This window comes from Corvus moneduloides, chromosome 5 (genome assembly GCF_009650955.1).
Source record: "Corvus moneduloides isolate bCorMon1 chromosome 5, bCorMon1.pri, whole genome shotgun sequence".
NCBI classification, from domain to species: domain Eukaryota; kingdom Metazoa; phylum Chordata; class Aves; order Passeriformes; family Corvidae; genus Corvus; species Corvus moneduloides.
In genome coordinates this window covers 11772164-11785033 of record NC_045480.1, presented here as the reverse complement: position 1 = coordinate 11785033, position 12870 = coordinate 11772164, and the positions used below count along the sequence as shown (strand labels likewise).

The following is a 12870-nucleotide window of genomic DNA, read 5'->3' as shown; positions in this document are numbered from 1 at the left end:
GCCCGGCCCCCTCCCTCCCTCCCCCCCTCCCTCCCCGTGGCGCTGGAACTGCCGCCGCCGCCGGTTTACGTAACGCCTCCCGGGGCAGGTCCCGGCTCCGTCCCGCCCGCCTCACTCGGGGACGGCAGCAGCGGGACGGAGTCCGCCGCCTCCTCCGGCTGCCAGAGGCCCCAGGGCCCCGCTCTGCGCCGCCACGGCAGGTAAATGCCCGCCGCGGGCCCGGGGAACAGAGGGAGGGGCAGGGCTGAAGGGAGGGAGGGAGAGTGGCAGCCACCCTGCCGGTAGAACGGGAGGACGGAGCCGGGAGGCGGTGGGCGCCCTTCCCCTCCCCCGCTTCCTTTCTGCCGCTGCGATGGGACAGGCGGGCTGGACCCCCGGGAGCCATGGGCCGGCGGCTCGGGGCCCGACCGGGAAGGCCCGCGCATCCTTGCCCTCTCCGCTAACAGCCCGGGAAGAGGAGGAGTTGCGGGGCCGGGCCTCGTCGCTCCGGGAGGACGGTTTCCCGGGACGGCGCGTCCCGCTCCTGGGCTGCGCCTGGCTCAACGCGGCGGGAGCGTGCCGGGGGGCGCGGGAGGAAGGGGCCGGGGAGGGGGTGACAGGAGCGGCGGGGGCCGGGCGGGGGGCGGCTGCCGGCGGGCAGGGCTCGGGGGCGGGGCCGGGGGCCCGGCCTGGGTGCCCCGGTCAGAGCGCTGCCCGGGAGGGGAGCTGAGCCCTCCCTGCCTGCCGCCGACTCCGCGCTCTTCCATCCCGGCGGGACCCGGCGCCGGGTGAGCGGCTTGCGCCGCGGCCGGGAGGGAGGCGCCGGCCTGGAGCGGGAGCCGCGGCTCGGTGCCCTCGGGCCGGGTCACGCCCGGGAGCAGAGGAGGAGAAGGAGGGAGGGGAAGACGGCACCCCGCACCCAGCCGCTGCGGGTGCCGGCCGCGCCGGTGTCACCCGGTGCCAGCAGACGGGAAAGCGGAGGATGCGGCGGTTCGGGTCGCAGTAGGGAGATCCCGATCCGGGCAGCGCCTCGCCTGCTCCGCCTGACCCTTAGTTTGAGGTGACGGGGCTGTGCCGCTGCCGGGCCCCGCCGGTGCTCACGCCGTGACCTTTCATCTTGTGCGAACGTTCAGAGCGCAGCAGCGGCCGCGCACCGGGGAGGGGGAGCTGGGGACGGGCTGGGGCTGATGGAAACCGCCCCGGCTGAGCTGAGGCGTTATAGCGCTGCCCCGGGGGCCGATCTGGCGGGACTCGCTCCCCTCCGCTTTTTTTTTTTTTCCTTTTTTTTCCCTTTCCAGCAGCATTGTCCTTTAGGGCCTATTGAAGGCTAAAGGCGGATAGGAAGGCTAGGGCTGCTGCTGTTTGAGGAGGCGGAGCTGGGCTGATGGGAGACTGACGGGAGCCGCATCCTATGGGCGCTGGGAGCCGGGCGCCGCTGGGGCGGGACCGCCGGCCACGGCCTCTCGCGGGCGATGGGCGGGGTGGGGGACAAGGTTTGGCGAAGGTTACAGCTGAATGCAGAAGTGACACAAACTGACACTTCGCTCCAGCAAACTCGTTTCCATCTTCTCCTCGTGTCGTCTCGATTAAAAGTATACATGTATTGAGTCGTGTTATGAAACTTTGAGAAAAGCGAAAGTGCGGTGCTTTTTTCTATCTTGTCTTTGTTTTAATTACTCATTGCAGTACCTGATACTGATCTGAAGGGTGAAAATAGTATGATTTGCTTGTCCTTCCTTTCAAATAAAACACATTCCTGTATTCTGATGTTATCTGTGTATAAGTGATTTGGGTTGTAATTTAGAAGCTTGGGATCAGAGGCCGCTGTGGTACGTGTAGTTAATTTTCCTCATTCAAACCGTTTCAAATGTTTATGGTTTCTGTTGTACACTGTATATTTCTTCCGTGTTCTTGGGAGGGAGTTGGAATTGCCGATCGACTTTGGTTTCTTAGCTGTCAAAAGTGAACTCGTGATGATTCAGTAGATAATTGTGTAAAACAAAGTACTTCACTGCAGTGCTTAAACCCTAAGTATTGCAGGCTCCTCACAACCCATGGGAGTCTGTAATTGACATTTTTCTTTATTATTTAAGACAAAAATATGCCTTATAAAAGTAAATGATGTGGAACTTGATTGTTACTTAACATGTAACTGTACAGATTTTATTTTTTACTGTCCTCCATCTACTGTTTCTTGTTAGTATGGATTGCTAAAATGGTAGTGTACAATCATTCTCTTCCAGTCAACAAAGCATATCATATAGGTATCAAAATCTTGTCTTTTGATCATTGAGATACAAGAGGGGATGTAGGTGATTTGAGTAAAATGAGTAATCTGGTATATGTTCATCATGTTATTAATTTTCAAAGACTTGACAATTATAGGGGAAATCCTGACACAGTTCATTGAAAAGATGGCAGTTTATATCCCCACCATGTTGTGCTTGACAGATATTAACACATGTACAGTGACAGAACTTCATTGGTCTGTTTGGGGCACCATTGGGATAAAGATCCTTTGAGTCCGCAGATTCTGCAAATTTGGATTGGGTATATGACCCTTCAGCTTTTCTGCTCATGAGCAATGGAATTGGAAGGAAAGTAAGGGTCAAACAGATCTATATGTGACCCAAGAAGAAAAAATGGAGGCCTTGAACTTCTTTTACATTAATATGCCTATTTCATCATCATATTTCAGCATTCCCCACTGCTTCTGTTGTTGTTGCTATTCGTTATTCTTCCAAGTCAGAGAAATTCCATAGGGGTAAAATGATGTCAGCATTTTCCTTTGCTCATTTGTTGTGCATTCTAGCAGGAATAGGGACAGAGGAAAATCTAGATACTGCTCAAACTTCATTATTTGTCCGTCTGGAGTTTCTAGGTGAATAGGAGGAATGAAGCAACCAAGAGGTTGCACAGGTGCATATTCTTGAGAGATTTTATTGGGTTTTAGGCATAGTGTTGTAGAGTCAGAATAGACATTTTATATACTTAGCTAGAATCCTAGCAAAATCATGCCTCAGTTTGCTGCTTCTTTAAACAATAGCGAATAACTAAAAGTAGCAATTTAGTACTATAATAGGATAGGCAACAATGTCTGGTAAAGCAGAATGTGCTGAAGGTGGTAAAACTCAGATTTTCTGTAGAGTTGGAGAGGCAGCAGGCAATATTCCAGTTACCTCCATTGCTAATGGAACTTGGAATACAAATTATCTTCTAGAAACTATTTAATATGTTCTGTTTGTTGGGATATTCTGGCTTTGGGATATTCTTCTGTCTTGTGGAACAGAGATTGGAATCCTTCATTTTTGTCCAAGAAAAGTGACAGACTGGTTGGATAATTTGCAAATGTAATTGTAGAAATGAGTTGTTTTGTTGTCCATCCCCATAGTTCCGCCCCAAGAATTTTTTCTGACTAAAGTCAATTACGTGATACAAACTAAAAATGTTCAAATGAGTATTGGCATGCTTAGTTACATTTCAATACACAGACAAAAGGAAAATTGTCTATTTGGAAGGAAAATGACAGTTTTTTTATTAATTTGGAAATAATTTACCAGACTTTTCTAGTCAGAAGTACCATGTAACTGCAGGACTGCCAGTGTTTTAGTAGAAGAAGTTCTAGATGAACTTGTTATAGTATTTTTACTAAAAAGCATCTTGCTCTACTTTCCTGAAAGTTGGTTGGGTTCATTTTTAATGGATGTTAAGAGGTTGAATGTATATTTTATTGGTCTACAGAGGTGGTTGAGGGTTGGGAGAAGGATTGAGTAGCTTAAACATTCAGTGCAAAGATTATTCTTTCACAGACATCTTACTAGCAGCTATTTCTGTAGCTTTATTGGAAGCTACTGAATATTTTAAATTTTTAATCACCTACTTCCTTTATAATTTCATGTGCAGGATGTTTTGATCTACCTGCATAATACTATACATTGTTTGTTTCTGCATCTAAATTCTGTTCATAACTTTGATATTAAAGAGGACATACGGAACTTGTCTTTCCAAGAGATTTATTTCTGAGGCAATAGTGTGGAAATTTAAATAATTAAGTATTTAAATTCGTTTTTCACTCTTGTGATATTACGTATAATAGTTTAATTATATTAGTGTGGAAATTTAAATTATGAACTATTTAAATTCATTTTTTTCAGTTCTGATATTACATGTAATAGTTTAATTATATCCTGCTAAGTCTGTGCTCAGACTTGCTATAGTGATTTTCATTTTTAATATAATTTGGGGAATGTTTAAATTTCTGGGTTTTACTGTATTGAGCAAGGAATTTCAAATATGCAGTCCATGCTAATGTCACTTGTGTCTGTAACTTTCTGGGCCTTATTCTAGAAAGGATTGCATGTGAAAATTTACACTCTATGGAAAAAAGTTTTTTAATAAGTAAATTATAACAGGGATGAAATCTGAATAATTCTGTGTGTTTTTTACAGCTTTTAAAAATCTTTGCCTAGTTACTACTAAATTTACCAAAGGAGCAAAGTCTTCTGGGTAGAGTGCTGGACTAGGATTGAGAAAAGAGACCTGCAGTTTTCTATCAGCTCTGCCACTAAGTGAATTCAAGTGAAATTTCATTTTAATGTGCTTGTGTTTAAGGTGCTGTATGGAAAGGAGTAGCTGTTATCCGTTTTGTAGGTTGTTAAATTGTGTGAGTTTGTTTTTATATTTTGGTTAGATGGACTAGCTTGGTTGTGGAAGAATTCTGAAGGGAGACGCGGTTGCATTGCAGATGGGATTTTGCATATATAGTCTGAGGAAGAAAGTACAGAGAGAGAGAGAGAGATAAGGCAGTAAGAGACTAGGGTAGCTGAAGGCCAGAAATAATAAAGCAACCTGTCATAAGATGGTACAGTTTTAACATCAGAGCAGCAGAGTGGAGTTGCAAGATCCATATCCTCTGCAGGGTTATTCCAGGTAGTGTTAGCTTAATCAGGATTTAGATTGAGATAATAATCATCAACAGTAAAGTGGGAAAACATGCTAAAACATACACAGATTGATTCAAGAAGTTATTTTGATAATTTAGCATCTGTCATATGTACTTTTTAAGAAAATAAAGTGTTTTATTAACCTAAAGGAAAAGGTCTGCTTGAAGAATCACTAGTGAAGAAATCAGTAATGCATATTGCTGCCACTGGATGAGTAATTAATTCTCACTGGATCCTTGTGCCACTGTAATGTGTTATTTTGAACTTGAAACAAATTTGAAGACTGTGGCTGAGAGGAAGTGCAACTTTAAAACATAACATTGTATTTAAGACACTGGAATATCCTGAAAGAAATAGAGCTAGCTTCCAGTTATTTGTTGGGCTGATGTCTTCACTTTTAAAACTACAGGAAAAACTTCTACTGTTTCATGATATTTGATTCTGCTCTCTGAAGATTTTGAGCTAATTACTTTTACTAATTAGCTAAAGACTGCTGTTCAGTGAATTTCTCTTCTGGTTCTGTCTTCTGGGGTAGAAGTTCACTCTGCTGCATATTCAGCTCTTGCCTTTGACAGTGAAACTGCATTACCTTTAGTAATTTTTGTTTTATTGATGTTTTTATAGCTGTTTTGATGGAAGTAGTGTTGAGTTGCGTGAGGTGACACAAAAGTTTTAAAATGTCTCTGTAAGTTCAGATATTAGTTTGTCATACGTAAATGATTTTCTCACCAGCCTCTCTGAAACGAGTATCTTATTGACTTCAGAGAAACCTCAGAGTTCCAGTTTTTAGTAACTTTGTTCTTGAATTGTGAAAGAAATGCCTTGGTTAACAGTACAGTAACTTCCTTGAAGAGAATTAATGTAATGCTGACCTGTTGTTTTTGTAAGAGGTTCTCTGGTTGCATTTTACTAAAATGACCTTTTCAGCTGTCATTTGAAGTATCAAGCAGCAAATGTATTATTTTAAGAGCAATATTAAACTGTCCTACCTGTTCAGTTAGTAAATTTTTTTTTTAATAAGTAGCGTTTTTTAGGCAATATACTTAATCATAAAAGTGGAGACATGGTAACAAATATCGCCACTGTTTTTATGGAAAAAGACAGCCTGGCAGCCTTACAACATAAGCTAAACAGTCAATGCCTATGCAAATTCATTAAAATGTTAAAATAGGAATTATTTCATGTGACTTGCTATTCTCTTCAAAATTGAAGAGTATCCTACTTCAGATCTCAATTTCATAAATAGATAGAAATTAATTTACTAATATTTTGGAATAAAAATTAAAGGTGGTAGAGGGGCAGGAGAAAAGTATTGGAAACAATTTTCTTTGTAGGCCTGCCATATTTTATGTGTGGTAAAGTCAGTAACTTCTCTGCTGGCTAAGTAGTAGGTATTGCAAATGCAGCTTGTCAGAACCCTTTGCATTTACTGAGCCTCCTGTGGCTGACACATCTTGTAAGTTTTTACACAGTTATTAATGAAAATATTGTCTATATGTGGCTTTCAACTTAATTTATGGTAACCTTTTTTTAATTAAAATAACTGTTGAAAAGACTATGTAGTTAGGTGAAGTTATATTTGTTTTTAAACTCTTCATGAGGCTATTTAAAGCTTTTCAACAAGGCAGTAATTAGCTCCCTGAAATGCAGACCAAGTATAAAAAACATCAATGGTAAGTATTCAGAAAAGACCTTCATACGAATTAAAGAAATTAATAAACCAGAGTAAAATGTATAGTGTGGTCTTTAACTAGTTAGCTGTTTGTATACAGCTGGATTATTAACCTTGGAAGTATAAATAGCAGGACAAATATCACAGCCTTTAAATGAACACTGGTGGTTGGATCATTGGCATTCATAATTCATTCTCCTTTTCCTTGCCCGACTGAAAGATGCAGTGTGTGCCTAAGAGTAAATTGTACATCAATTGAAATAAATCTTGTATGGTTGCACTACAAAAGTGGCCAGCTGGTATGAACAGCACTGAATATTTTATCAGGGTGGCCCCACTGATGGCCTGGGGTACGGTTCCACCTGGTGGCTACCTGTGCCTTGAAGGCGTCTACAACACGTGTTGGGGCACACAGGTGCCTGTGTCTGCTCACTGAGGTGTTCAGAACCAGGGTCACGTCTGTTTTAATGCACACACGTGTAACTTGGTGCTTGGGCCTCCAAGCATTAGCATCCCACTTGGGAATGGATTTCAAATGCAGGCAAGTACCTGTTGGTAACAGATAGTTTGAACTGCTCCAGAAGTTGAGTAAATAAAGGACATCAGGAGGGCAGGAAAGAAAATGATCAAATGGTCAAGAACGTGCATCTGGTCTTTCCATTACTTGAGTGCATCCTGTGTTGTGTTTTTAAGTCCTGCATATATTCTAGGTGATGATACTAAGGCTGGTAAATATAGTGAGACACAAGTAGTAGAAAGCTTACAGATTTTACATGCCAAAAATCCTGAAGATAAATGTCTTGCTGAACTTAAAATATGTGCATCTGTGTGATCGTAGTTCTATTTGGTTTTGGTGTGTATTAACTCCATTTATGTTTCCCTAAATCTGAGAAAGTGTTGTTGAAGTATGATGGTGGTAATCAATGATGTGTGGTCTGTTGCTTGTGTACATAGTGAAAGATACTGCTTTTGATAAATAGTGTCCCCGTGAAGATTCTCATGGGACTGAACAGAAAAGACTGTAGCTATCTCCTCCTTGAAGTTGCATCTAGAAAAGTATTTCTCCCCAGGATCTCTCAGGCCCAGTAGCAGCCCATCCAGGTAATCCCTGCGTAATAGACTTGAGGTAAACAGGGAGGAGAGCAAGATGCTTGTCTCTGGCATTGTTCTGGTACACTGATAAGATCTGCAAGTTTAAACTGAAAAACTTGAATCATAGCACTCTTCAATGGTAAAAGAAATGTAGCAGGAAGGTCTGAAAGCTGATGTCAGTGGTACTGAAATTACACTGATGAGTGGAGAGTGAAGTATGAGGTGAGGCAATGCCTCTCAGTGTTTCGGAGGTCCACATACGCTGCCTTCTGCACTACCACATATTCTCTTGGATTCTCCACACTTGGGTGATCCGTCCTATTCTCAGTTAGTTACAGTGCAACACCTGCCTCTCTCAGCAAATCTGAAGCAACCAGTAATTTCTTTGTCATTGCCAGGCTACTGTTTGAGGCTGAATCTGCTGAATGCTACAAGTACAGGGTATGGTTGCATGGGTGCCTAGGGAATTTCTGTATAAATATTGGAAGTAAATATCCTACCTGCTGAAGTACCTGGATTGGCTTCCACACTTCGAAGTTCCTAAGAATAATCGTTGTCTGAAAGACTTGGATTTAAATTAGCTAAAATGTAGTTTCTGCATTCTGCCTTCCTAATGTTTTCTTGTTATTCTTAAGTGGATCTAATAGTGGGTTGCTGCTGAAAGGGGCAACCCCACTTCCTCTCTTATGCCAGATCTAGAAATTTTGTGGTGAGAGAGTGAGTTGATCACAGATTTGTATTTTTTGAAGACTGGGTTGCCAAAAATGAAATCTTTCCATTTGGAACAAAAAGCTGATACAGTTAGTCCCTGCAACCGCAGAGTGGATGTGTTAAGTACAGGACAAGAGGGTGGGAACATGGACGGGAGGATGAGAGAAACAGTGGAATGTCTTGTCCTCTCTTAGTGGCAATGTGCAGTGGTGGTGCAGTTCCTGTTACACTAACTCACCTTTAAGTCATCCACACGGGTTTCTCTGTCAAAATGCTGCTGCTGTTGTTCTCTTGAAAGTTAGTTACTGCTCCTATAAAAATGATCACTTCTGGTTTTTGCAAACTGGTACTAGTTTTAATTAATTTTTAATATGAAAAATGTTTACCTAAATTCTTTGTCATTAGATGCTGATTTGTATTTTTAAACTTCTAAAAAGTTATCATACATCTATGTTATGTTATATGTATGCATTTTTCTTTTTTCAGATAAGATTTAAAAAAAATAGTCACGTTTAAACAAAGTAAAGTTTGGTTCAAACACCAGTACACAGTAACAAACTAAATTGGAAAAAATATTTGTCATTTCAGTTTATGTTGTTTTTTAAGGATAGAATGGAATTATTAGGACTCTATTGGTAGTTGGATAATCTTTAGGACAAATTCTTACTTAAATAATGTAATTGTTGCCATTGTTAATGGCAGCTGGGCATTTGAAAATAGCGAAGCAGCATTTCACTTCTGTAGATTCTGACAATCTTTCAATTTCTCAAATCTGATCAATGCAGGTGTTTTTAACAGTTTTAAGTCCTTCTTAAATAGCAAAATTTTTTGAGATACAACTCTTTGGGTTGAGGGGGTTGCAAGTTACAGATGTGCTGTACTTAAACTTACCTGGTGCAATTGCATAATCTGTGGTACCAGAGATTGTTTTATTTGTCGAATTTTATTTTGTCAGAAATGCTCTGAGCTCCATTCTGTTTATTGAAACAGAAATGGTGTCTATGTGCTGCATAATGAAATGCTTGCTTTTGGGTTTTTTTTCAATGCAGCTTTGCTATTGAGTTGACCTCCTGAAACAGTTTCTTGAGTGATGCTATGAAATAGAAATACTTCCATCTTGAAGATAAAATTTGCTTCCTAAATTATCAAGGCTCCCACTGAACCATGATCTGCAAAACTTGCCAACTATTAGGCTTATTAATGAATTTTTTAAAGTTGTATTAGATGTACTGAAGGACTGCTTCATAAGTCTCCACTCCGCAGAGATGATTCTTTACAAGTCTGCTGTATATAACGAGGACCTTTCCAAAAGAGTCTTGCTTATGAAGGCACATTCAAACCTTGCAATTCTATGAAATGATTAAGTTTTGGGGTGTACACAGTGTCTGCAGGTTTTGTTGTTGTCATGCTTTTTCCCCTTTATGTCTTGCCTTTTTTTTTTTCTTAGCTTAAAAATTTTGCATTTTCCAGCTTATATATATATTTGTTTTGCAGAAGTGAAGAATACACAGATTACAAGAATTTGGGGTCTTTGATATGCAGCTGACCCCCTAGTGCAAGTGTCTCACCTGCTAATTCTGTGGTCCATTAACAGTTGTTTCCCATAGCTCAGTTTTTGCTCCCTGACAGGATTGGTATTTTGACATCTTGTAGCAAAGTTCTTGTGTGTTAATAATGTGCGGCCCTGTGAGTGGATCATCTTATTGAACTTCTCCAGCAACTGTTTTTTGAAGTGTCGTTCTTGTATGATGGTAAACATAAATGTTTTATAAGAACAGCTGTACTGGTTCAGACGAAAGACTTTGACAAACCCAGTACTTGCCTGCAACATCATCTCTAAAGGAGCAGTTAGGGACAAAAACTGAACAGGGAGAATGATACCTCTCCTAAATACTCCCTCAGCCATACACTATTTTCAGCCTAAGGGATTTCCTGACCCTGATATGCTTTGTCAAGTTGGAAACTCTCAAGGGATCTCTCTTACTCAATTTCCGTTGAAGGCCATCTAATTTTAAATTTTTTTTGAGTCTTCAGTATCTTTTGGCAAGGAATTCTAGTAGCTGTTGTGTGAATTTTTGTATGTAGATCTTACTAACTCATTAGTACTTTCTATTAACAAAAAATAGACATTGAACAGTCAGTCTCTATCCATGGATAGACATGGATTAATACCTCACAACTCATTGATTTATGCATGAATAGCATCAGGTGCTTATTGCTCCATTTCGAGTTTACCTATGCTAAATTTTGTTTGCCTTTTTATTGCCCAATCCAGTTTCATAATGTCCTCCTGCATTTTTTCAGTTACTCTATAGTCACTATCCCTGATCACTTGCTGTCCTTTGGTAGCTTCTTAACTGTGTCACCCATCTCATCTTCCAGGCCCCTTAGGAATTTATCAGATAATGCAGGTCCCAGTTCAGAATCCTTCAGAACTGTGCTGGTGACTTCCCCTGGTGTCATCTTGATTGTATCTGTTCTTTTTCTTTGCTAACCTAAGTAACTGAGGCTTATGTGGTAGCTCTTGAATCCTTTGAGTAATTCCATTAAGCTTTTATATGGGATTAGCAGCTTCAGATTTTCATTTGGTGTTATGAAAATAAGCTTGCAGATTTGTAAGGAAAAAAATCCTGCAGTAACACCCACACACTAGTTTCTGTCTCCCCTGTGGGTTCTCTGACTTGAGTTACACTAGAACCATAAGCCCAGCCCTGTTAGACATCAGTCCCCTATAAAATGTAAACCCATTACAAGTAAGACTGTATCATGCTTGCATCTCTTGGTAATGCGTCTTAAAAAAGATGGTTCTGTGTATATTTAAAGTTGATTCACAGGGCTGCTTTTATGCTTCTGACCACTTATGGTGCTTTGATTCCAGCCAGGTGTTTCTCATGGCCGGACAATATTTCTGAAATGTTGAGTCAGGAATTGCATGAACTGAGATGAAGAGAGAGCCATAAGCATTATAGTTTTTTTTTTGTTTTACAATAGTGTTTCAGTGCCTTGGTCATGAATCAAGCCCCTGCTCTTGCTGTTTGTTGTGCAATAACATCAAATATCACCAGTGCATAAAAAAGCTGTCTTTGCTCTGAAGACTACACAGCCAGGTTTCTTAGATTATCAAGGAATGTGGTTAAAAAATAACAACTTCTCTTACTTCTGAATTCGCATGTTTTTTAAATACCATGTGAAATTTATTAAGCACACAGATTCCATTGTTTGCTAGACTTTAAATAGGCTTTGTTTTTGGGCTTTGACAGTGCCTTCCCCATTGTGTGGCTGCTCGGTTTGTATGTTAAGGATTTGTTCAGTTTTTTCATGGAAAGAAACAAAAGAATTAGGGTAAAATTGCAGATTCTTCCATAATATATAAGAACAATTTGGAATTCTGTTGCCATCATATAATGTGGTCATGCTTTTGATTATCAGTCTTCTAAAGGGGACTGAAATTTACTGCATTGTATATATGATTTTAGTATGTTGTTGACCAAACTTGATAAAATTTTTACTTTTTTTTATACTAATTAGGATTTCCATATTTTTTCCATACCTGTAGTTGCCAGAGAGAGGACAGATTGTTTGCTTTTAATAAAACTATTCTGTAGGAAAACACTACGTTGAAAAATATTGTCCTGATTAAAAAATGTGGACGCTTCTATCCACATTAAAAAAAAAAAATTAAGAAGTATATGATCTTTTTTTCTCCGTTCGTTGAATGACTGTCATATGCTGTCAAAATGGAGAAAAAGAACTGTTGAAATGAGAGCTGTTAATTTAAACTCTGTAATGTACTGGTGTATTTCAAAGAATAGTGGAGGAAACTTTGTATGAAACAGCAGTTATGATTTAACTATTGTGTGACAATGTGGTTGGTGTAATTGTTAACATGTAGCAGTAGGCAGAATGAAACACTGGAAACAGATGTTTTCCCTTCTTGGTACTTGAAGGAAGGAAAAGTAGCATCTATAGCTTTATCCAAGAGATCAGCTCCTCTGTAGTAATGTATCAAAATGTGTAAAGAGTAAATTTGAGTTTTGAGAGACTCACTTGCAGATCATGCAAGTAAAGAGCATATTAGTTTTCAACCTCTTTCAATATGTTATCCAGTAACTTTTTTTTTTCCCTACTGATGGTATAGACCCCAGTGTAGTGAATTTACGCCTGCAGACAATTTGCTTCCTTTTCAAGTTACGTTTTATGATCTCTAAGACATTGTCTGTGGAACTTTAGTTTACCTGTACCTATACAATTGTAAGGGGTATAGTTTTTACTCTTATTCCAGTATCTTCTAGTACTTTAAAAGTTGATATTTAAGAAAACTTGAAAGCTTGTTAAATCATTGGATTGTTTTGGGGTTTTTCATTTACAAAAAATGTTGGTTTAGGACCTTGCTGTGTGAATTCACAATTTTCAGAGGCCTCTTGGTGCTGATAAAATAGAGATGAGGTTACCTTAGATTTCAGTGGGTTTTGT

At 40.4% G+C, this 12870-nt stretch overlaps 1 protein-coding gene across 3 annotated transcripts in view; it reads left to right on the top strand.

Moving 5' to 3' along the window:
* Window positions 1–25: 25 nt before the first annotated feature.
* KIAA0232 (KIAA0232 ortholog) overlaps window positions 26–12870 on the top strand; it is a 65395-nt gene continuing 52550 nt past the window's right edge. Inside the window, exon 1 of one of the 3 annotated variants that reach the window (XM_032110388.1) lies at window positions 26–200. The gene's annotated coding sequence lies outside the window, so the exon portion shown is untranslated. The remainder of the gene's footprint in view (window positions 201–12870) is intronic. The other 2 variants (XM_032110386.1, XM_032110387.1) reach the window with 2 other exon arrangements.